Source organism: Hyaena hyaena, unplaced genomic scaffold (genome assembly GCF_003009895.1).
Source record: "Hyaena hyaena isolate Hyena2069 unplaced genomic scaffold, ASM300989v1 scaffold_344, whole genome shotgun sequence".
In the NCBI taxonomy this organism is placed as follows: Eukaryota; Metazoa; Chordata; class Mammalia; order Carnivora; family Hyaenidae; genus Hyaena; species Hyaena hyaena.
This window is the reverse complement of record NW_024080977.1, coordinates 271,381-298,141: the sequence shown is the minus strand read 5'-3', so window position 1 is coordinate 298,141 and position 26,761 is coordinate 271,381. Positions and strand designations below refer to the sequence as shown.

The 26,761-nt window shown below is 36.6% G+C and overlaps 1 long non-coding RNA gene across 1 annotated transcript in view; it reads right to left on the bottom strand.

Annotated features, from left to right (window-relative positions):
- Window positions 1-260: 260 nt before the first annotated feature.
- LOC120243550 overlaps window positions 261-26,761 on the bottom strand; it is a 46,110-nt gene continuing 19,609 nt past the window's right edge. The window contains exons 2-3 of the long non-coding RNA XR_005531336.1: window positions 15,900-15,990; window positions 261-412 (exon numbers count right to left, since the gene is read on the bottom strand). This is a non-coding gene — a long non-coding RNA (uncharacterized LOC120243550). The remainder of the gene's footprint in view (window positions 413-15,899; window positions 15,991-26,761) is intronic.

Sequence of the window (26,761 nt, the reverse complement as noted above, 5' to 3'; positions counted from 1 at the left end):
ACTTTGATCTTTGTTTTCACAGCTCTATTCTCATGTCCTTATTGGCACCTTCATTTCCCCTTGACCTTGGACCCTGATTTATTCTTGCTTGTTTTCCTGAATCCCTGACTTTGAATGTGAATATGGGCTCCTCATACAATACCTGATGAGTAACCTACTGGAGAGCCAGTATCACCTACCCTACTTTTCCTGAAAGTCTTCTTTTGCCACCAGTGTAAGATGCTCCACTATTATCCTCTCACCTTGCTTCCCCTGGTGCTTGGTTTGTGAATGGAAATGCCATATTCTCCAGGCCACCATACAGGGGTCTCTTGCTGCAGCTCCTCTGTCATTACTTCCAGAAGCCTGGGTTTTCTCAAATCCAAGGCATTCAAGGGACACCTCTGATGGTACTGGCTTTGCCTGATGATTCCTGAGTTCAAGCAGAGAAAAGAAAGTTTTAAGAAGCCAGGCCCAAATGAGGAGCTGTGGAGGCAAGGAGCAGTGTGTTACATGAGAGGCAAGGAAGATATGCAGACCTTGCCAGCTTCCTAATTTGCGCAATTTTCTTAACATAGGAGGCTCAAACTTGAAACACTTCTCTAGATATGAAATTAATACCAAATAAATTTTGTTGTCATTCTTTTACTCTATTAAAAATAAAACATGGGCGTGTTTTTATAGTAATATAATTTGTAGCACAATAATCATTATGACTCAATATATTTTCTTGACTTAGGACTGCAAGAGAGATTCTTTCACTTCAATGGTAGTGATAGAGATAGGGAGTGGTGGAGAGTACTGTTTATATGGGTGTGATATGATTGCCATAAATCTAAGCATACTCTGTTTACCTCTCCTTGATTGGGGAGGCATGTGTTTTCGTCATTTATAGTAGCTTTGCAAATTGTTTGCACTATGTGTAATAACTGAATGATGTGTATGTGTGTGTGGACTAGTGTTATTTTTAAGGACAAATAGTTAACTATCTGGAGCGGACTAGTCAAATACTAGTTGCCTTCCTCTTTCTTTAAAGGAGGAAAAGGTCACTCACTCCTAAATGTGGTGCTAAATCCGATCATCCTAATTAGCTAGATGTTTTGATTTTCTCCAAAAAGTTTCTAGGTGAAGATGTGTACAAATAACTTCTTTTGTGTTTCTCTTTGAGGAATATAGAAACCCAACCATCTTTCTATTGTAGGAATCAAGAAACATTAATTTTTTTTTTAATATTTTTATTTATTTCTAGGAGAGAGAGAGAGAGACAGCGTGAGCAGGGGAGGGTCAGAGAGAGAGGGTGTCACAGACTGAAACAGGCTCCAGGTTCTGAGCTGGCAGTCAGCACAGAGCCCGACGCGGGGCTCGAACCCACAAACCGCGAGATCATGACCTAAGCGAAAGTCGGACGCTTAACCGACTAAGCCACCCAGGCGCCCCAAGAAGCATTAAAATTTTTTTTTAATTTTTCATTTATTTCTGAGAGAGAGAAAGAGAGCATGAGCAGGGGAGGGTCAGAGAGAGAGAGGGAAATACAGAATCTGAAGCAGGCTCCAGGCTCTGAGCTAGCTCTCGGGACAGAGCTGGACGTGGGGCTTGAACCCACAAACCATGAGATCATGACCTGAGCTGAAGTCGGACGCTTAACCAACTGAGCCACCCAGGCACCCCAAGGAGCATTTTTATGTAATTGAAAAATAACATATTTTAAGGACGCTAGATATTACTGAGAATCAAAGATGCAAATCTGAAAACACCACTTAATAGACTAGAAAATATTGGGGCACCTGGGTGGCTCAGTCAGTTGAGTGTCTGACTCTTGGTTTTTGGCTCAGATCATGATACCATGATTGTGGGATTATGTTAGAATTCTCTCTCTGTCTCTGTCTCTTTCTTTCTGCCCCTCTCTCCCACTCCTGCTCTCTCTCTCTCTCTACAAAATAGACAAAAAGGTAAAAAAAAAGAAAATATTTACTCAGGACAATACTTGAGAGGGAAAAATTCTTGATGTATAATAGGCAAAATCATTAATATTGACAGCAGAAATGATTGCTATAACAACAATGGTAATCCCCCTCCGAGGTAATTATGATTTTAACAGATCAGTAACTGTTTAGTACTCTTGTTAGAGATTAGAATTAATAACATATTAACCACTATATCAAGGTCAATGTATTATACTTTAAAGGTTACTCAGTATTGCAAATTTTTCTTCAATAAGTATTTATTGAACATCTACTATTGTCTGGTATGATATTAGTGCTGTGGGTATAGTGAACAGGACAAGTTCTCTTCTTCCATGAATTTCCCTGAAATGAAACTAACCATTTAGCTACTGTGGTCATAAATCAACTAGAATGTTATAAGAGCTTAATTTATTCATTAATAAGCAGTGATTATTGACAGGCGGGTAGTATGCTAAGGAGATAGTATAAACAAAATTAACCGTCTCCTGCCTTTATAAAGCTGACGGCCTATTAGTAGATAGAGACAAGTAAACAGACACTTAAAATATCTCATTGCATCACATGAGGAAGTACCCAGCGTATGGGGAAAATAAAATAGGCACCTAACCATGCCTTTAGGAGTCTGCAAGTTTTCTCAGAAGAAAGGGCCAAACAGAGGCCTCCCTAATATATAGGAATCATCTGGAAATTTGGGTACAGAATAGTTGGTGGAAAGGCCTGAAAACAAGATAACTGGGAGACATGTATTATGAGTGGCCCAGAGCAGGTTTGGAGAGGGGGCAAGAACTGAATTTTGAGGCAGGAGGAGTGGGATCATTAGGCTTTGCCTGCCATTCTGAGGCTTGGACTTTGTCCTACAGTGAAAAAGGAAACAACTGAAGTGTTTTAAACATGGAAGATACATGATTAGGAACAGGTCTGTGTAAAGAATATACTTATATTACCACTCCATCTCTGAAAAGTCTGCAACCCCAAAGTATGGTTTTTATGTATGTTTTAATTTGGCATAGGATTCAGGCTCAGATGTTTCAACTTATCTGAAGTCAAATGTCAATTTAAAATTACTGTTTACAGAGTAAGCTGCCTTTTTAGTTTGGATGTTTTTCCTTGCTGCTTTGCTCCAGTAAGCACCATAATCTTGGGTCTCTGTTTAGACGTCCCATCACGGATACTCTCCTCATTTAGAATATGAGCAGGAACATTCTAGTGATTCCCACAAAAGACAAATACTTGGAATGTTTGTTCCTGTCACAGGATATGTTTCAGAGATGCACAATTTCTGCCCAAAATATTCTTTAATTTCTTCTGTTAACATCTGGGTGAGACCCTCACCTACCTGCTAATATGTCTTTAACACCTGCTAATCTTCATTTTAACAGAGAAGGTAGGTTCTAGATTTGGTCTGTTTGTAGGCAGCTGCCACTGGAAGAAGGGAACATGAAGCACTCAGCCCCTGGCAGGGGGCATCCCAGGACCCAAATCCTGAATTGGCATAATTGGGAAGTTGCAAATGAGCAAATTGATCATTAAAGTTTAACTTATTGCAAAGGAGTTCTTATTGCAAGGGAGTTAGAACCCCATGTCTGCTTCACTGCTCTCCTTTGGATTTCTTGGTTAAGGTGACTTAAACACTGTGCCTCTGTGGTAAGAGAGGTTTTCCTGAAACAGGAGATGAATTTCTAGGCTCACATACAATGAAGTCTTGTCTTAGTGTTTGATGGATCAGTGGAGTTTTAGGATGTGATTATGATATGGAATGATATTTTTATTTTCAGTGGTATTTTGTATCAGCCTTCATAACAAAGCTTTTCATGGCAGAAAAATATATTACATGCAAATGAAGATTTTACTAATGTGCCCTCCTCTTGCTCCTTTCCCTCTTCACTTTGAAGAATACTTCTGAATACAATACAGAGAGGCTATGGGCTGACTCCAGGACTTGAACTGGAGGTGCTGTAGAAAAAAAATAATCAAGCTCATTGTTTTATAGAATAGATATGTTTCTCAAGGATTACATTGCTGACCTAATGTAGACAATGGAGCCTTTTAAAAACCGAAGTTTGAATTACAAAACAAATGACAAAAGGAGACATTAAAAAACAGCTGCTGCACTCTCTACCTGTATCTCCAAGGTTGAGGATATAAGTGTGCATTGATAATTATTTAGTCTCTGGAACATATTCTTTTTATTTTAAATTTGCTCTCATCTTTAAAATGTCAAATTTTAAAATTAAGTAATAAATAGACATATATGTATATTTTTTTCCTGAGTGACTAGTTAGAGCCCAGCACAGTCATTGGTATAGCTCTTGATTCACACTAGTCTTTAACTCTACATTTCTCTGAGGAGCTCATGGCTTAGAAGGATTACATGTTATACATGCATAGCATCCCCAGAAAATAACCCCTAAGGGCATAGCTGCAGTATACAAACATATGGATTATCTGCCAAGTATCAAGACCATTTGCAAAGGATATATATATTTTTTCAAGTTTTTATTTAAATTCTAGTTAACATATAGTGTAATATTAGTTTCAGGAGAATTTAGTGACTTGTCGTTTACATATAACACCTAGTGCTCGTCACAATAAGCATCCTCCTTAATACCCATCACCCATCTAGCCCATCCCCTCACCTAACACCCTTCTAGCAACCCTCAGTTTGTTCTCTATACAAACTATATTATAGTTTGCCTCCCTCTCTCTTTCTCTTTCTCCATCACCCCATATTCATGTTTTGTTTCTTAACTTCTACATATGAGTGAAATCATATGGTATTTGTCTTTCTCTGACTGACCTATTTCACTTAGCATAATGTATTGTAGTTCCATCCACATCACTGCAAAGGGCAAGATTTCATTCTTTTTTTTGTCTTAATATATTTATTTTCCATAAATTATCTACATTAACATTGTATTAGTACTATTTGTATATATTATAAATGTACACATATAGAAATTTTAAAAAGATAAGTGAAAATAAAATGAATATATAGAATAATTTTTGTTTTAGTTTTTAATGACTCATAATACCTTTTGGCTGTCTTATAATAATGATGATGTTTAATGAGTGATGTTAATAAATATTCCAATTATATTTGAAAATCTTGGCTTAGCACTGATACTGTTGTTTGAAGTTATCATTTCAAAATTAGCTTTCTTTAATAAGAGTTTTTATGGTATCACAGCTGAAAATGATAACTCACAAAGATACTTGGATTCAAGTGGAAGAAGAACACTGTTGGTTTCACTTATAAATTATTTTTCTTTTTTTCTTCTTTCTCTCTCTCTCTCTCTCTCTTTTTTTTTTTTTGTAGATCTTGAGAAATGTAACAGAAGACCATGGGGGGAAGGGAAGGGGAAAAAATAGTTACAAACAGAGAGGGAGGGAGGCAAACCATAAAAGACTCTTAAATACAGAGAACAAACTGAGGGTGCATGGGGGATGGGGGAGAGAGGAAATGGGTGATGGGCATTGAAGAAGGCACTTGTTGGGATGAGCACTGGGTGTTTTATGTAAGCTATGAACCACAAGAATCTACCCCAAAAACCAAGAACACACTTACACACTGTATTTTAGCCAATTTGACAGTAAATTATATTTAAAAAATAAAATAATGTGCAAAAAAATTTCACTATTCTTTATGACAAAAGGTTACAAAAGCTAAAGCAATCTTGAAAAAGAAAAGAAAGCTGGAGGCATCACAATTATGGACTTCAAGCTATATTACAAAACTGTAGTCATCAAGACAGTATGGTACTGGCACAAAAACAGACATATAGATCAATGGAACATAATAGAGAACCCAGAAGTGGACCCTACAGGTATATGTATGGTGAACTAATCTTTGACAAAGCAGAAGAGAATAACCAATGGAAAAAAATATAGTCTCTGGGCACCAGGGTGCCTGACTGTGACTCAGTCGGTTAAGCCTCCAACTCTTTTTAAAAAAATTTTAATTAAGTTTATTTTCCTGTATTGAGAGACAGAGATAGCGTGAGTAGGGGAGGGGCAGAGAGAGAGGAAGAGAGAGAATCCCAAGTAGGCTCTGCGCTGACAGCTGATGTGGGGCTCGAAACCATGAAACTGTTAGAGCATGACCTGAGCTGAAATCAAGAGTCAGATGCTTACCTGAATAAGTCACCCAGGTGCCGCAAGCCTCTAACTCTTGATTTCCACTCAGGTTATGATCCTAGGATTGCGGGATCAAGCCCTACATCAAGCTTTGTTCTGAGTGTGGAACCTGCTTAAGATTCATTCTCTCTCTCTCTCTCTCTCTATCCATCCCCACTCCTCTCCCCAGCTTGTGCATACTCTCTCCTCCAAATAAAATAAGAAAAAAATAAAATAAAGGAAAAAGTCTCTTCAAGAGATGGTGTTGGCACATGTAAAAGAATGAAACTGGAACACTTTCTTACACCATACACAAAAATAAATTCAGAATCAATGAAAGACCTAAATGTGACAGGAAACTTTGCAGAGGATATTAATATTTAAGTGGTACTGTAATTTATAACATATGAATATGTTATTTCTATGTGCACAGAAAGGCTTTGATTTTGGAAAACAGTTATAGATTACCTGAGTTTGCTCAATAGTTAAGATGTATCTCTATACATCTTATGGAAGACTCTAAATTTGTCTTTGTGGGTTCTAAGCAGTAGTGTCCTGGTAAATATATAATAACTTGCTCTGAAAGAAGCAAAGAAAGGGACAGGGAAGGAGGAATGGGAGATAAAGAGGAAAAGAAAGAAAAAAAAGAGAAAGAAAAAGGAGAGAAAGAAAAAAAAAGACAAAGGAAGAAAGGAAATAAAAGAAGAAAGAAAGAAGGAAAGAGAATAAAAGAGATGAGAAAAAGAAAGCCCAGATTTGTAGCATTTGTCAATTCCCATAGTATAAATACTCCTAGTACAGACTGTTTCAAATTACCAATCAGATATCACGACCAACAGAACTGGGAAAGAGATACATACCACTGGCTCTTGCAATAGTACAGTCTAGCTCCAGCACATTACTGGCTGTTAACAACTTCTCGTGACTCCAAATACCCTTGTGTAGCTCAGCAATATAGGCATGGGTTATATTAAAGCAAAATATATTTAAGATAATTTTAGATAGTCTGTTTCTCTCTCTGACTCTCTCACACAGACTTATAAATTAAGTCAACACTACATAGTACATACAGAACAAGACATTCTGCTAGGTATTATAGAGAATAAAAAAAGATGTAAGATGCGCTTGTCCTTAAAGAATTTACAATCTGGTTTGGGATACTGACCATAAATCCTTGACATCATAAACAACAAAGCTTGAAATAATAGCATAAATAATTGTTTAGGGAAGTAAAGATAAATAACAGATAGTCAGTAAAAATTAACTATCAAATGATAGGTGTAGTCAATAATTACCTGATGAAAAAAGAGGTTGAAGAAATTCTGAGGGAAGATTTTATGAGGATGTAGATCAGAAAGACATGATGTGTAAGTAGCATTTGGATGTGTGGGATCCTCTGAGAAGTCAGGAAGATGAGACAGAATACTTCTTAGTGTACAATGGGTAAACAACCAGGCAGGAGCAGAGCATTTGTATAAGTACATTTTAATAACTATGGCTGGGAGTTACTAGGAAGTTACTTTGTACCAGACACTGCACAGCTTCATGTAAATTAGCTCATTTGATCTTCACAGAAATATTATGAGTCAGGTAGTTTGTAGTATTAAATGAGGCAATACACATTTTATAGACAAGAAAACTGAAGCCTAGGTACATTAAACAAGTTACTGATGTCCATCAATGGGTAAATGCTGGACTTGGGGCTGGAATTCAAGTTTTCTCTGGTCCTAAAACCTTAAGCACACTGTTAAATTGGGAAGCAAATCCAGGCATGTAATTTTTAGATAAAGTTATAAAAACTTCAAACATAATGGATAAAGAGTTCAGAAATTTTTCTGCAGGTTATAGAAAACCAATAACCATACCCTTTACCTAACCAAAAAGTGAAATGTTTAAACATCTTGGTTTGCTCCCCTTGTGAAATTTTTTTCTCTTGGTTTGCTCCCCTTGTGAAATTTTTTTCTCATTTTGATTTTGGAGTCCATTTATGATAAAGTGGGACATAATATGTGCATAGGCTAAATATTACAAAATTTTGAGATAGTGCCTTATGAGTTAGATAAGTCTGTAGACAACTTTCAAAACTTGTTGATACTTAATCAGAATATAGATAAAGATAAGGCTCCAATACTGGGAGTCTATGGCTTCTTCAGAATATCTCTTGAATTGTGTTTATATAAAGTTAATAAAACAGCTTGAACAAAGAACCACACGTTCCTTCCAACAGCATGATGCTTACTGACAATTAAGCATTTATTATTTATTCCTAATTGTGTTGACAGGTCCTTTGCCATTGCAAACTTTATACTATCAGCTTTGTGAAAAGTCTCTTTTTATCCCTGATAGCCAGGATACTTTTGATGCATAGAAATGGAGAAGAAAAATACATTTTTTGGATTAAAATATCCCAGTTTGCTCTTTCCTCTTGGACAGCAAAGAAGAGAGACTATGCAGATTTGTTTTTAAATGAGATTGTTCTGGAAATGAAAGACTTGCTTTTGAAGGAAAGAAGTCTGTATAGATTAAAGATCATTATTTAGTTGCAAATCATTAAACATATTGCCAAATATCCTTCTTATAATATACTTACAGTGCCTATGAATATATTTGAAATACTGGGTAAGGAAGTTTTTTCTCTCTCTGAAAGATAATTTAAGAAATGAAACTGCTTTGCAATTTATAGATATTTATATTGGCATTTTTGTTTTGGTTTTAAAATCAAAACAGGTTCTAAAGGTTCTCTAAGGTTCTAATACCACTTTTAATAGTCTATAAGATAGTTTTTATTCTATTAGGCCCTTCTTTCCTTTCTTCCATGCAGAATGGAGAATGAAAAGAAATTTGCAATGTGCAATGAGAGCACAGACCAAATATTATAAAAGTTTGAGATAATACCTTCTTAGTTCGGTTAAGTATAACAACCTTAAGGGGAAAACCATTAAAAAAAGCAAAGTACTACTGGTTGCTAAAAAGATTTGAAATGTGTAAGATACAGTCTTTGGATCAATGTTTTTAGGGCCTTCTTATATATGTTCTGAATCCATCTGAAATTCTGATGGAAGCTGTCTTCACAGAGGTGCACAAGTATTCATACAGTTTTAAAGGGTATATTGTCTGAAATCCACCCACTGATCTTCAAGGGGTCCAGTCAGAATATGCTTACATGGCACACTATTTCACAGCTAACTGATATCTAATATTTTAATATCTATATTTAATTTCTAATTTCTAATTAATTTCATTTCTATTAATTAAGACTTTGTATTAATACTTCAAGTAAGTGTTTCTCTTTTCTTCAATTTAGGTTCTTAAAATATTTCATTAAGAATGTTTAAACATTTGCAGCACCTGTGTGGCTCAGTGGGTTAAGTGTCTCACTCTTGATTTCAGCTCAGGTCATGATCTCACAGTTCCTGGGACTGAGTCCTGTCTCAGGCTCTGTGCTGACCATGTGGAGTCAGCTTGGGATTCTCTCTTTCTTCTTCTCTCTCTCTCTGCCCCTCCCTCACACACGCACACACTCTTTCTCTGTCAAGCTAAACATTTTTTTAAAAAGAATGTTTAAACATTTTTTTCTACAGAACCAAAGTGTTATAAAAACATGATTTCTTCATGGTTACTATCCCATAATTCATATTGACTAATTCTAGAATTATTTGAAGCCTAACTTTAAGTTTAAACTACTTAAAAGTTTACACTAGGTTTTAGTTCATGAGACAAAGAATTATTTTATCTGAATGTCTGTGATCCTCTAGTTTTATGACCTTTCTAGTCAGCTTTGCACTGGATCCTAGAAGAACTGTGGAGCTGACATTTTAGAGAGTAGGACAGGAAAGAGGCAAGGAAATCTTTAGAGTAGCATCCAGGCATTAGGGTTTAAAAAGCATAACAATTAAAGGATTTTCTCAAAATTGATGTCCTAATCATAAAAGCCAACAGCTACAAGCTCTATAGCTTAAAACAAGCAAACAAAAATCTGTTTTGACCATACTTGGCAGCCAGGTGAGCTTAGTAAACAGCGTTACAATTTAGCTCCTTTTGCATTTACCTTTATTCATGTGCTTTCTAGTGACTAGAACAAGTGTACGTTTGACATGTGCTACCCAACGTCCACTGTATGTACTATGCAAGGGCCCTGGCATCAGGACTCATCATGTATTCTGCCACCTAAAGTTTGGGCTTCTTCATCCAAATATCTGTAGGGATAACTAATTCATGGGGATGTGTGTGCCCATATGACATTGATTCCTAGGCATGTAGATCAGGACCAGGGGACTACCTACTCTGGTGCAGTCTACCTTATTCTGTCTCATAAACTTTTCTTTGAATATTTCTTTTCTCCTTCTTCCTGTGGACACACACACACCCAGTATACCTACAATTAAAAGTGAGTCATTTGAAGGAAAGATGAAGGTAGTGTCTAGTACAGCTTTTATTGGAGTTTCCCCTATGTCTGTCTCTCTGACCTTTTTCTGTCTTGGTGTCACAACATGACACTGCTCTCAGTGGTAACAGATAACAGATTATAGTCTTGTTGGCTTGCCACTTCCTTCATGTTCAAGACAATAAGAAAAAACGGTTACTTGGGCAATCAGGTGGTTAGACATTGCTAACAATCTTTACTTTTAATGCTAGTGACTGTACTGGTGAGTTTATTACAGGGAATGAATAACTGCTGGTCTTCCTAGTGTGTTAGCACAGCAGTTCTCTGCTTTTGATCTCTGCAGTATAAGAGTGTTTAAGGCTATCAGTAATTTTCCAGGTTTAAAGTTATGCACTTCTGGTTGTACATAATTTCAGTTATATATTTTACTCATACTTAAAACGTTGAATTGACTCTCACTCTACTTATTTCTTGTTCTTTTATACGGCCTTCTCATGTGTCTGTGGTCCATACCTGTTTTCACAAAAACAGCAAGAACAATGTGTTGAGACACTCTGCTGATAGTATACAGGGTAATTTAAGTTGGTAGAAAAATGCATACACACATAAAGCTTTCTTCAAGAAGATAGGGTATGCCAATCCCACTTCTGTTACTAATCTATTGGATGGCCTTAGGCAAGCCTCTTAACCAGTTTGCTTCTGTTTTACTGCTTGTCAAGAAAATATTAGGAAGACAAGCTGCAAGTGAAAGGAATGTCACAGAATTGTCCTAGAACACTCTGAAGAATATTTAAAAAGTCAATGCATTGAGCATTGACAATACTACTGGTTCCAGGGAATACTTTGGGTGATTTACCAGACTGCCTCAACAGTTCACTGTTTGGATCAAAGAATTTTCAGAATTTCTTGGAAAAATGAGATAATGGTTGAGTAGTTAGTATGTAATAGTAAAGGTACAAGTGCATGCAGGTTAAATCAATCCCACAAAAGGGTTAAGGGGAAAAAAATCTGCTGAACCCTTTAAAACCTCTGGTATAAATAAATAAAGGCAGATTAAAACAATGTGTTTATAGAGGATGACTCCTAATTTATTTAAATCTCGTTGCTCATGGGAACGTGTGGTTGCCAGTGAGAATATAATGGTTTAAATATTTGATCTAATACAAATAAACATGTGTCATAGTGTCATAAATAAGAATTTGTTACAATACACACTTGAATTTACACTTCTCAAATTGGACCTTGAATATTTGAAAACTCAGCAATATGAAGGTATTTATGCCAATGTGTTCCCACATTCACGTTTCTACTCAGTAAAGGAAGCCGGGAGTGGGGTTGGGAACTGAAGGTACAAAATAGGGTTCTGCCAGATTAAGGACACCATTAATTCCAATCATCTTGGCTTCTCATGGGAGGGTATTACTCTGGGGTGTCTGAAGTATAAATTTGGGAACTTTTTATAATCTTAGAGCTGATTTCTAAGGTAACTAGTATCCAAACCACAGACAATTTCATAAACCAGAATTAACACCTGAATTGTTCTTGGAAGCCAAGCAGAAGTTCTCAAAACTTCTGGAGGCTGGCTGATGTTACTCTTGTTCCCATTTTCCTGACAGTTCCAGCTCCAGCATTCTCACCAGTTAAAGTTTCCTTCTGGTATCCTTGTGTACCTATTGAACTGTGTGTAGGGCACCTAGTTGTAATCCAATTGAGATGTTAGACAGCCAGATGTCATAGTGGTCATAGTGAAACCAATTTATTTTCTCGCAAACCAGACCAGGGCTCCATTCTCATGTTTCTAGCCTCTTTTTGGAAGGGAGAAAAATTCATACACCTGATGGCACACTCAAGTTCTAATTAAATTGACCTTAACCCAAGTCAGTTTGATTGGCTCTGATAAAGCCTGATTAGTTATTAGGGTCAAGGTCAGAAGCAGCAGAACAAGTGTGACAATGGGAGGGAGGAGTTGTTTCTTTTGGTATTTCTGGAGTTTTAATTCTGATACCTTTTAAGGGAAGGAAAATGGCTACTAATGGAATGACAGGTAGATAAATAAAGGAAACTTGGGCAAAAATAGTTTGAATATTCAGTGGCCTTTTTCCTGGATAATTAGGCACTCCATCTGTGTGTGTGTGTGTGTGTATGTGTGTGTGTGTGTAAATGTGTGAACATAACAATCCAAGTAGCAAAATGGGTTAACAGCACTGCACATTTATCTTCATCTCTTTCATGGGAAACAGTGGGGTAACACAAATGAAAGAAGTTTCAAGGAAACCAGTTTGGCAAGAAACATACTAATATTTAAAATCTGATTAATACAATATCCTCTTTTAAGTTTAATCTGTAGTAACTTGGAAAATTTTCAGAATGATCAACATATAGAAAATACATAATTAGCTGCACTTTTTTGGCCAAAAAATTTAAATTATGTGCTAGGACAACCCTAAAAGCTTGCCCCTCCATGACAAATTTCCCAGTTTTATCTTGAATTCCAAATTTAAAGAAATCATTATTTTCTAAGTTTAATGGAGTTGTTGCCATTGCTATCACTTGCCAAGTGTAATCAGCAAGTTCATTAGCTGAGTCACACACACGGTATTAACCATGTTCCTAAGATTTAAAAAGTGAAAGGAGATAAGGGACTAACTTACTGTAAAGACTGTGTCACTTTCTTGTGAAGTGAGAGCCAAGAAAGTACTTTTCTAGGAGGGAAAACACACACACACACACACACACACACACACACACACGGAACTGAAACTGCTTGGCAGTAGTTAAGTTTTTTTCCTGAATTCGTTCATTAGAGAAACTCTGTAGCATGTCACACTCTGCATACTGCTATGGCATTTCTCGCGCATTTGCACTCATCCTCAGCTCTCACTGAGCTTTTCTCAATAACCAGTTCTCTTGGGACGATCAGACAGAATGAGGATTAATCATGAAGAAAGTCATGTTCACAAAACTGCTGAGATAATGTAACTTATAAAGCCAAACCCACATAAGATGAAGTCATTTGCATGCTGCTTAGGACATGCATTTTCTGTAATCCTTACCACTGAGTCATTATGTTTAGTCATATAAAAACATTCTTTGGCCCTCAATGTCCCCACCTGTAAAATAGGGATAATAGTATCGGTCACATGGACAATGATGAGATGAAACTGTTTTTAAAGGACTTTAACCTTGTCAGTAAGTAAAACCCACATACCTGTGTTCTTTGTTTTAACAGTACAGTGTTTTTATTAAAAAATAATATCGGCAAGTAATTATCTCTGAAGTGTTTTTAGGGCTTCTCTAGTGTTACATGCATAGCATATGTTTTATTTAAGTTTGATGAAAATTGTTTTTTTAAATGTCATAAAATTTGTCTCTTTTTGTAATGTTACACTTTGTTTTTTATTTTTGTGATTCTGCCATTTTCAATCATTTAAATAATTGATATTTAAAGTAATCCTCATGTTAAGACTACATTAAACTGAAACTTCCACTCTGGTACTCTAGCATTTACACTACTCTTTACTCTGATGTTTTCTTCCTCTATAGCACTTATCTTCTTTCTCTTTCAATATACATTATTTATTGGTTGCATTGTTTATTATATATTTCCCTACTAAAACATAATCTCTGAGTTTATAGATTTCTGTTCAGTGATATATCCCCAGTGTCTTAAACATCTGACACAGAATATCTGCTAAATGGTTCCATTGAACACATGAAGTTTCTGTTTGGAAACAGATTGTTTGGAAACAAACTGAACTTCTGCTCAATTTCCACAGCTTAGAGTTGAAATTTGATTCAGGTTTTTGAACTAATCTGGCCATAAATCCACCCACCAACCCACACCTCTTTCCTTCCTACCTTTCTTCAGTGTGTCTGCACTCAGCTTCTAGTCTATCTAGCTTTTGCTCTGCCTACTGCCACCTGAAACTTGGTTTCGACATTTTCCTCTAGCTATTAGTTTCACTTCTCTGACTTAATGCTACCATAATGTGTAAATCATTTATCTGAAGAATTATGAAGTACAACAGTAAGTACAAAATGGCTGCCAATGTTTCACATGAAGAATGTACATGTGGATATTGGAACTGTCCTGGGACAGTGTGTTACAAAAGGCCTTTCTGGCATCTGATTGTCTTTCAGAGAGAATAGCATGCACACCGATTGATGTTATGTGGCCTTTTAAACTTTCAATTCATTTCAGATGTGGCTTAAAGTAATGTGTCATCCAGAGTTCGCTCGACTGTTGGATGATTCATTTATTGAACTCCCAAAAAACAGATGGTGGGTAGGGGAGAAGACAGGAGAAAAAGGAAGGAAAGAAAGAAATGAGAGAGGAAATAATTTTGACACTAAAATGTTGGATTATTTATTAAAAACTAGAAATAAGCATTTTGGTTCCCCGACTGAAAATTCAGCCTAGTAATACCATAAACTTGAGGTAACTTCTGTGATTTAAAGTATTTGTAGTTTTGTTTGTTGATTGGTTATTTTTCATTTAAATTAAGATGATATATGGAAATGGGAGAGAGATTAGAACATGACTAATACAGTAGAGCTGAGGGCTCCTCAGTTGAAAATACTGAAAGTTCAGGGTAAAAAACAATCACACCATGAACGATTCTTTACTTTTTATTTGTAAGAGTGAGGCTGTAAAATTTATTGCATGGTTTTATAAAAAGCCAAGCATAGTGTATGTTTTTTGTCAAGACACTTCTTTGTGATTCATTCAACAAACACGACTGAATATCTTTAAAGTGCTGGGCACTATGCCTAGTGCTATATAGCAGCGACAGCAGGAGAGGAGAGATGGAGCAATGAGAGCTACCTACCACATTTCTCTGAGTATGAAGTAAGTATTTCTTTCAAAATTTACTTTAACCTTCACAAAACTCCTCAACGTCTACATTATAATGTTTCCTTTCTAAGTGCAAAAGCCTGAAGTTCAGAAAAGTCAACTAATGTTCCAAAGTCACCCAGCCTGACCCACCCAGTGGTGGACCCAGTACTAAAACCAGTGTTTTGATAGCACCAAACCTTTTGCTATTTTGACTAGGCTACGTTCAAGGTGTACACAACCTAGAAGAGACAACCTCCCTTGGATCCCTGGATTCACTAACACTTCACAATGTAGTCAACATATTCAATGACATGTGCATATTTTTTAAAAAAAATTTTAAAAGCTTATTTATTTTTGAGAGAGAGACAGAGCACAAGTGGGGGAGGGGCAGAGAGAGGTAGACAGAGAATCCAAAGCAGGCTCTAGCCTCCAAGCTGTCAGCACAGAGCTTGGGGCTTAAATTCATGAACTATGAGATAATGACCTGAGCTGAAATCAGACAGTCAACCAACTGAGCCACCCAGGTGCCCCCAATGACATGCATGTATTGACAAATGTCGATGTGTACCATGTACACATGCTAAGTACCAGAGATACACACACACCTAAGAACCATTCCTACCTTCAAGGAGCTCTCAGCTTTGTGTAAGGAACTGGAATGTCAAAAACGTGTTGTAGTATTGTCCAATTATCCGGTTCTTCTGAAAATTTACCTAGGAGGAAAAAAAAATGCTATTACTTGCAGCAGAATAATATGGCTAACTGTCTAGAAACCTGTGCTGAAAAGAGAGTAGGACTGAAGTGTGGTGAGGGTTACTTGAGGAGAAATATCTTGTATTATTGGTTCTATTGTCCCCTTGCAAAACATTCACTTAAGATTCTATAGCCCTCATAATGTTCACAATGTTCATCTTTTAGAAAAAAATTATTGTTCAGAGTTTACAGATGGAAGTTGAATGATAGGATCATGAAAATAATTGAAACTTCACAGAGTTGCTAGATCCTTGGGAAGAAGTTACTGCATAACTACACATAACATAGACGGTGGTTGTACTATAATCAGTTGGCTTAGTAGAGCAATATACTGGCCTGCATGTTCCAAATTAAGATCTAGTTGGGTGGGGGGAATTGAATACTCTGTCAAATACCATATTTCATTTAAAACAATATCAATTTATGGGCATGGAGGAGGGCACTTGTGGGGATGAGCACTGGGTGTTATATGGAAACCAACTTGACATTAAACTATTTGTAAAAAAATTAAAAAAGAAAAAAAATAAAACAATATCAATTTAAGATACCTTAGGACTCCAGATACATTAAAACACAAACAAGTATATCTTAGAACTGATAAAATAAGGCATTAGTCAAGTTCTCCACAGAGAAATGTATGTGTATATATGCATATGTGTTTACACATGAACACACACACAGACACACATCCCTTGTTCTATTTCTATAGAGAAATTTCACTAATACACACCTGTATCTATCTATCTATCTATCTATCTATCTATCTATCTATCATCTATCTATCTATCTATCATCTATCTTCTATCATCTTCTATCTAAAAAGAGAAAGAGATATAGAGATAGATAAAGATTTATTTTAAGAAGTTGACTCACACGATTAAAGAAGCTTAAAAAGTCTAAAATCTAAAAGGTAGGCTGGTGGCTGGAGACCCAGGGAAGAGCTGCAGTGATTCCAGAGGTAGTCTGCTGGTAGAATTACCCTTTCTTTCCTGGAGATCAGTCTTTTTCTACTAAGGCCTCCAACTGATTGGATAAGGCCCACCTCACTATGGAGGGTGATCTGGCTTACTCAAAGTCTACTGATTTAAATGTAAATCTCATGTAAAAATAAATTCACAGAAACATGTACAATAATGTTTTACCAAATACATGGGTGTTGTAACCTAGACAAATTGACATATAAAATTGACCATCAAAGAGTGACATTAAGCAGTGTGGGAAAATTGTGTTCATTGCCAGAAACATTAGTGCTAGAAATCACCCCCACAAATAGAGTATAGAGACAGGGAAGAGTAGCACTTGGCTCTGCCTTTCAAGTTCCTGTGGGAGTTGGGGGTTCATCCTCTCTGATCTCTTCCAGCCATTCCCTCAGAGGGAAACAACCACAGTACAATGAAATTCACTGCCTACAGCATAGCTAGTATGCTATGAAGGGGAAAGTCTCTGTCCTTTTCTTTAGATTACTAAAGTTTATATTTTTCTGTTTCCCTAACTTGATAAAGGCTAGATCCCTAGAGGTGGGTTGGGAGGTGGATAGAAAAATCAAATGTGCTTAAAATATATGAAATAGAGTATTTTTTCAAAGTTTTAGTTTAGGTCTTCTTAGTTGGAAGTGGACAGATGAAGGGTGAAGGAGGGGGGAGGGAAAGAGAGAAATTATGGTAGAAGAGCAGCTGGGTTTCAAGGCTATCTCTGTATACTCCTGGTCAGACCCCACTTCTCCTTTACCCCACTGACATCCCCCTCCCACCACCAAACTCCTGTCCAAACCTCCTGGACTCACTGCTCTTACCCTCTGTATAATGTACTGAAGGTCTATTTTTGCAAGCAATAATTCTCTGTTAAATTTTACCTACATTCAATATCCTTGCTCCACCTGATTGCACAATCCTTGAACTGCTGACTCATATGCATGCTTTATCATAAGTATTTACATTTTGGTTAAAATCATGGACTTTGGAATCATGGAATCTCTGCTTTACAATTTTTTTTACTCTAGCCTTAATCCCTTCATCTGTAAATTTGGGATGACGATAGTACTTACGTAATAAGTTAGTTGGGAAGAGCAAATGAGGCAGCATATGGAATGCTCTTAGTACAATGCCTAGCAAGAAATGAGTACTCAATGATTGTTAGGTATTATCACTTTTATTTATCTGACGTGGTTTCTCCATGAGGTCATGATGCCTAGTATTTACTAACTGGATAGGTACACAGAATACAAAGATAAAGCAGTAGGGTCCCTGCTTTTGATCAGCTTCTAGGATAATTGGAGCAATATTATGATATCCTTCTGTTGGTTTTCATCTATGTTAATCATGAAAAAGATCATTGATCGCAGAAGTGCTGCATTGAGATCAACTTTCTATGTGGTGAGGGTTAGAAAAATTAAGATAGGGTGATGATCCTGGTGGCCTCTTGGGTTAATATGGCCACTAGACAGGTTTTGTTAGGCCTAGCAGAGTTTTTTTTTTTTTTTCTTTTTTTTAATGAAGTAGCATGCTTTTGTTAAGGGACTGCATTTTCTCCAGCCACTCCCTATTGTCTTGTAATCATCATGTCACTCATTCACACATATTTATCTGTTTGATCACCCTATTGTCCTTGAAACTGTGACACCCTACTCTACATTAAAAGAAATGTAAAGTTTTAAAAGCAGTAAATAGTTAAATGTTCCTCATTCTTAGAAACATAAAAGACAATATTAGAAACAAATAGAAACAAATTAGTAAAAAAAAAAAAAAAAAAGAATCCTGTCTAGGAAATGAGTTAAGAAGTAAAAACTTGATCATCTGATTATCTTAAAGAAACACTCTCAAATTTGCCTGTATGTGTCTAATTTAAGGAGCCATGTGCCTCCCAAGTCCAAGGAAATCCAGGCTAAAAGTAATAGAGCCCTTTTGATAGTATGAGTCAGAATTTCAACTCATCTCACTGACAAGAGTCCCCAAGAGTGTCTCATACATGCTCAGGCACAGATCTTATGATATATCATAGCATGTGCCTTTATTATTATTATTATTATTTTTTTGCTCTTCTGTTCCAGTCCTCTTCAGCAAGGCCATTACTAGCAAAGCTGTATGAAATTGCTACCCACAATCTGCCTTTTCTAAACATGATGCTTCCATAAGTTGGCATCAGCATCTCTGTGAGCACCAATACTAATACAGGCTTTGAAACCACTTCTAGTCACACCAGTTCCACTCTCCTCTGTCAGGCACACTACCTCCTCCTGCACATTTGCTGCAGGCACATCAGGATGCCTCAAGTCATTCAGGGACCAAAAGTTCATATGTTCCTTGCAGAACTGATCATTACCTACAAACCGTCACTTCTGTGGCACATGATAGCATATACACACCACTAGAGCATTTGCTAAGCACCAGTGCCTTACAGAGTTCTTAGTAAGGAGAAACTTCCCAAGTTTTCTCGGAATATGTCTGCTTCCTAGGACTCACTTGTTTGTGTGTGGAGTCAGACCTGAGGGATAGATGCCTTGCAGCATTCAAAATTTCCATGGCCCTTAAATAGTTGAGGTTTAGTTTTTGGGTCAAGCTCATTTGCCCAGATTCTCCTCCCCCCACCCCCCAGGATGAGTTCTTCCTTCAGAGAGCTATGTCTTAACTAATGAGCATTCTTGTGGGCCTGCTTCAGCAGAGCTCCGTAGGTAAGTGCATAGATGTCTAATGGAGTATCCAGAAGTCAGATTAAAATTTTTTTTTTGTAGGATGGAAAATTATTTAAAATAAGTTCCTCTTTTCTATGTCTTGAAGAGGAGCTGTCCATTCTCCTTTGGGCAGATTCCCTTGGTCTGGGAAGAACCACTTTTATGGCATCTTTTAATTTCATAGAGATGTAGAGCAAATATTCACCCCTGTTCTGAAGAGAATACAATGGGACTTCTTGACTGAGCCAAGGCGGACTCCAGTTCTGTAGACAGATGGAGTCCTCATGCCCCTCCTTGAAATCCAGTGGTTTACAGATCTTGGAGGTTATAAGGTACACATCCAAAAAAGACTTTGTAACACAGAGAGGTCATGGGATGAAAACACTTCAGATCTCAGTTCTTTCACTTTGTGGTTCAAAGTTGTAAAAACACATCCAAGGGACTGGCAGTAATCTTCACGGAGGTGAGATGGCAAGAAAAGACTAGTGAGCTAGGAAATTTGTTATCAAGAGATATCCTATGGAAACTGAAGGAAAGGGGATCCAGACTGGCTTATTATATTGCACCCTAGGCCATGGGTTGTTGGTATGGAGAACTGATTCTGGAATATTCTGATTGGCACTGGAATAACCTCTAACCCACACGTGGAGTGATTTGAGGGAATTGTCTGACTCTGAATGATAAGAAATGGCTGACAGTACTGTACACATGGCACCCATCAGATTTGAGTGTAAACTTAATGTTGGGGGGAGGGTGTCTTCTCTTTCTCACTAGGAATGTTGTGCTTGGAAGAAATATCAGAGCAGTGGTAGCTAGGACTTGCAGTGGAATGTCTTAGTTTTGGCAGTGATACTGAACTTTAGTAACAACAGAGTGGAATGGGATACATTTCCCTCAAGGGCTCCATTATGTATGTGGTGACAGTTTCTATGTGCCTAACTTGCTCAGCTTAACAAGATAAAGGTAGTTTTCAATCGTTTTATTATCAGTAATATAAAATAGTAAGCTGTAGTAGCAGTATTACTCACAATAGCCAAAAGGTGGACACAGTCCATCGTATCTATTTTTTTTAATTTTTCATTTTTTAATGTTTTTATTTTTGAGACACAGAGAGACAGAGTGTGAGTTGGGGAGGGGCAGAGAGAGAATGAAACACAGAATCCAAAGCAGGCTCCAGGCTCCAAGCTGTCAGCACAGAGCCCAGTGTGGGGCTTGAACCCATAAACGGCAAGATCATGACCTGGGTCTAAATCAGACACTTAACCAACTGAGCCACCCAGGTGCCCCCACATTATCCATTAATAGATGTGTGGATAAACAAAAAGTGTCATATACAGATAATATAATATTATTCGGCCCTAAAAAGGAATGAAATTTTGACACATGCTACAACATGGATGAATCTTGAAGACATTATACTAAGTGAAATGGGCTAGTCACAAAAGGACAAACACTGTATGAGTCCACTTACATGAGGTATTTAGCATGGTCAAATTCATAGAGACAGAAAGCAGAATGGTGGTTGATAGGGACTGGGGTAAGAGGCAAGAAGAACTATTATTTAATAAATAGTGTTATTAACTACCATATGGAGGTTCTATTTGGAGTGACAAAAAAGTTCTGGAAACAGATAGTGGTGATGGTTTCACAATAATGTGAATGAACTTAATGCCACTGAACTGTACACTTAAAACTGGTTACAATGGTAAATTTAATGTTATCTATATTTTAAAACAATAAATTTTTTTTAAAGTAAGGTGTCAGAGGTTGGGTTAGTGAATAACTTTACTGCTATTGTTCTTCTGATCGCTAGGGAGCTAGAAATCTATGTAATTTAAGTATTAAAGTAAATCTGACCTTATTGTTACTTGTAAGCTAGTGATGTCAGGAAAACTCTGAATTACATTTAAAAAATTTGATACACAAAATTACAAGCAGAACTGGGACATCTTATAATTTGAGATGTTTCTTAAGGCCTTTATTTATTTTAAATGGATTCCTACCCATCCAATTGCTCAGTTATCCTCAGACCTAGGTAAGATTCAAATTATAAATATAGCCTTAGAAAATGACTATGAAGCAATTCTTCCACGATTGTTCTGCCAATGCTACCATGTGGAGTTCTGAAGCTGGTTTTTAGCATACTCAATTCACATTCAATATCAACTTTTTCCAATCCTATTACTGTATTGGGAGCTAATCATCTGGGAATTGTTTTAAAATGCAGCTTCCAATTTAACAGCACTGGTAAGGGGTCTCTGCCTCTGCATTTTTTACAAATAATTTTTAAATTTGAGTATAGTTGACATACAATGTTACATTAGTTTCAAGTGTACAACATAGCGTCTCAACTTCTCTATATGTTATGCTATGCTTACCACAGTATAGCTGCCATTTGTCACCACACAATGTTATTGCGATATCATTGACTATATTCCCCATGGTGTGACTTTTATTCCCATGACTTATTCATTCTGACTTATTTCACTAATAATACCCTAGAGGTCCATCCATGTTGTTGTAAGTTGCATAATCTTATCTTTGTTTAAGGCTGTGTAACATTCTTGTGTGTGTGTGTGTGTACCACATCTTTCTTACTTATTCATCTACAAGTGGACACTTTGCTTCCATATCTTGGCTGTTAACAATAATGCTGCAATAAACATATGACTGTCTATACTTTTTTGAATCTGTATTTTTTTTCCTTTGGGTAAATATCCAGCAAGGGAATTATTGGATTATATGGTATTTCTATTTTTAATTTTTTGAGAAACCTCCATACTGATTTCTACAGTGGCTGTACCAATTTATATTCTCACAAACCATGTATGAGTGTTCCTTTTTCTCCACAGCAAGGTACTGGCACAGAAATAAACACATTGATCAATGAAATAGAACAGACAGCCCAGAAATAAACCTACACATATATGATCAATTAACCTATGAAAAAGGAGATAAGAATATATAAAGGGAAAGAACAGTCTCTTCAATACATTGTGCTGGGAAAACTGGACAGCTACGTGAAAAAGAATGAAACTGGACCACTTTTCTATACCATACACAAAAATAAACTCAAAATGGATTAAAAAATTAAATTTGAGACATGACAGGAGCAAGATATGGATGTCTGCTTTAACCACTGTTATTTAACATATTACTGGACATCCTAGTCTCAGCGATCAGACAACAAAAAGAAATAAAAGGTATCTAAAATTGCCAAGGAAGAAGTCAAACTTTTACTATATTTGCATATAGTGATATGTAGACATGATACCCTACATAGAAAACCCAAAATATTTCACCAAAAAACAGCTAAAACTGATACATGAATTCAGTAAAACTATAGGATACAAAAATCAATGTACAGAAATCTGTTGATGGGGCCCTTGAGTGGCTCAGTGGGTTGAGCATCTGACTTTGGCTCAGGTCATGATCTTCCAGTTTGTGAGTTAGAGCCTCACATCAGCTTGCTGCTGTCAGCCTGTCAGTACAGAGCCCATTTCTGATCTCTGTCCCTCCTTCTCTGCCCTTACCCCACTTGCTCTCTCTCTCTCAAAAAATAAATTTAAAAAAATTTAAAAAAGGAAATCTGTTCAATTTCTATACATCAATAATGAAGCAGTAGAAAGAGAAGTCAAGGAATTGAACCCATTTACAATTTACACTAAAAACCATAAGATGCCTAGGAATAAACCTAACTGAAGAGGTAAAAGATAGGTACTTTGAAAAACTATAGAACACTTATAAAATAAATTGAAGATGACACAAAGAAATGGAAAGACATTTCATGCTCATGGATTGGAAGAATGGATATTGTTAAAATATCTACAGTACCCAAAGCAATCTACCCATTTAATGTAATCCCTATCAAAAACCACCAATATTTTTCACAGCTAGAACAATCTTAAAATTTGTATGAAACCAGAAAATATCCCAAAGAGCCAAAGCAAGCCTGAAAAAGGAAAACAAAGCTGGAGGCATTACAATTCTGGACTTCAAGTTATATTACAAAGCTGTAGGGATCACGACAATATGATACTGGAACAAAAACAGACACATAGCTCAATGAAACAGGATAGAAAACCCAGAAATGAATCCACAACTATATGGGAAATTAATCTTTGACAAAGCAGGAAAGTATATCCAATGCCCAAAAGATAGTCTTTTCAACAAATGGTGTTGGGAAAACTGGATAGTGACATGTAGAAGAATGAGACTGGACCATTTTCTTATACCATACACAAAAATAAGTTAAAAAGTGGATTAAAGATCTAAATGTGAGATAGGAAACCATCAAAATCCTGGAGGAGAACACAGATAATAACCTCTTTGATATTGGCTGTAGTAACTTCTTACTAGACATGTCTTCTGAGGCAAGGTAAAAAAAAGCAAAAATAAACTTTTGGGACTTCATCAAAATAAAAAGTTTCTGCATAGCAAAGGAAACAATCAACAAAACTAAAAGGCAACCTATAGAATGGGACAGGATATTAGCAAATGACATATCTGATAAAGGGTTAGTATCCAAAATATGGAAATAACTTATTAAACCGAACACCCAAAAAACAATCCAATTAAAAAAATGGGCAGAAGACATGAATAGACATTTTTCCAAAGAAGACATACAGATGGTCAACAGACCATGGAAAGATGTTCAATATCTCTCATCATCAGGGAAATACAAATCAAAACTACAACGAAATATCACCTCACACCAGTCACAATGACTAAAATTAACAATATAGGAAACAATAGGTGTTAGCAAGGATGAGGAGAAAGAGTAACCCTCTTACTCAGTTGGTGGGAATGAAAATTGGTGCAGCTACTCTGGAAAACAGTATGGAGGTTCCTCAAAAATTTAAAAAAGAACTACTCTAAGGATCCAGCAATTGCACTAGTTGGTATTTACCCAAAGGATACAAACATAGTAATTCATAGGGATACATGCACCCAATGTTTATAGCAGCATTATCAACAATAGCCAAATTATAGCAAGAGGCCAAATGCCCAACAATTGATGAACGAATAAAGAAGATGTGGTATAATACAATGGAATATTACTTAGCCATAAAAAGGAATGAAACCTTGCTATTGCAAAGATGTGGATGGAACTAGAGAGTATATGCTAAGCAAAATCAGTCAGAGAAAGATACCATACGATTTTACTCATACGTGGAATTTAAGAAACAAAACAAATGACATGGGGTGGGGAAAGAGGCAAACCAAGAAACAAATTCTTAACTATAGAGAACAAACTGATGTATACTGGAGGGGAGTTGGGTCGGGGATATGGGTTAAACAGGTGATGGGTATTAAGGAAGGCACCTATGATGGGCACCAGGTATTGTATGTAAGTGATGAATCACTAATTTCTTTAAAAAAATTTTTTTTTACATTTATTTATTTTTGAGAGACAGAGTGAGATAGAGTGTGAGTGAAGGAGAGGCAGAGAGAGGAGGAGACACAGAATCAGAAGCAGGCTCCAGGCTCTGAGCTGTCAGCACAGAGCCTGACGCAGGGCTCGAACCCAGGAACCACGAGATCATGACCTGAGCCTAAATCGGACGTTTAGCTGACTGAGCCACCCAGGTGCCCCAGATGAATCACTAATTTCTATCCCTGAAACTAATACTGCCTTGTATGTTAGCTAGTTGGGATTTAAATAAAAACTTGGAGAAAAAAAAAAGTAGATGTGAGACCTGAAACTATAAAAATCCTAGAATAGAAAAAAGGCAATGATTTCTCTGACATAGACCATAACAACATTTTTCTAGATAGGCCTCCTGCAGCAAGAGAAACAAAAGCAAAAATAAACAATAGGGACTACACCTATTTGGTAAAAGCTTTTGCACAGCAAAGGAAACCATCAACAAAACAAAAGGGCCACCTGCTGTATGGGAGAGGTTATCAGACTCTGCTTTTCTAGCAAACTCTCAGATGGGAATTCTTGTCTGAGAACCACCCTGTGAGCAGCAAGGCCTTCAGTCATGCTCCCTTTGTTTGGTTTATATGTCTTCTTTTCCAAGTAGAAAGAAAAGCTACCTGGATGGTGGAAGCCAGGACTCATAACTAGGTATTTTTTCCAGCATCTAGCACAATTCCTTATGCAAATATTGAAGACCAATAATACCAGTAAAATGATTAAATTTAAATTACATAAAGTAAACAGAAAATACAGGAAAAGGAAAAGAAAATACTTGTTAGAGAATAAAATGGAAAATCTATGGATAGTCTGCAGTGTTCCAAATGAATCAAATTTGGAACACTGCAAGTAAAAGAAATGAATTTTGTAATATTTGAATGCATACATGATCTTGAGGAAAAAGAACAGCTTCAGGAAAATATTTAGGAAAAGCAGATGACGATTTTCTTATGAGATTGACAAATGACCCCTCTTAAACTTCATCTTTCAGACTTCAAAGAGGTATATTTCACTTCACTCATGAAAATGGCTAAATTCATTTCTGAGGACTCTGTGTATGCACACCATGTAATAATTTCATGATGTGTTCAACATAGTGCCATCTTTAAGTAACTATGAATGATTCCCCAGGACTGTTGTTCCTCTTTAGCATATGCTATCATGTAGGGCTCAGAAAACAAATCCTGTCTTTTTCAGAAAGTAAGATAATACCATAATAGTCATGTATAGAGCTTATCCTTGTCAATGTATGAAATGTTTTGCCAAATAAGTTGCCAGTGAGAAATAATGTTGAAGTGGTTGTGAATTTTAAGTTAGCAACAATTCTTATTTTTAAGCATAGAAACACATTCCATGCTGTGGTCTTCCTATGATGCTAAATCTTTTGAAGTCACCACTTTTTCTTTTATTATTCAGTGGGCAGATTTATTTTTCAACATATGCTAGCCTGTGAATGAAATGTTTAAAATTTCCCCTGTGATTTCTTCCATTTTCTTTGGTATAGAAAGTGAAGTATTGTATTCCTTTTTCTTCATCAGGCATGTCCTTCTGATATAGTTCTCTCCACAGGCACTGCTGACAAAGGAAAGCAAAGTTGAATTCTTTATTCATCTTGTGGTTCCCATATGGAGAATGTTCAGTC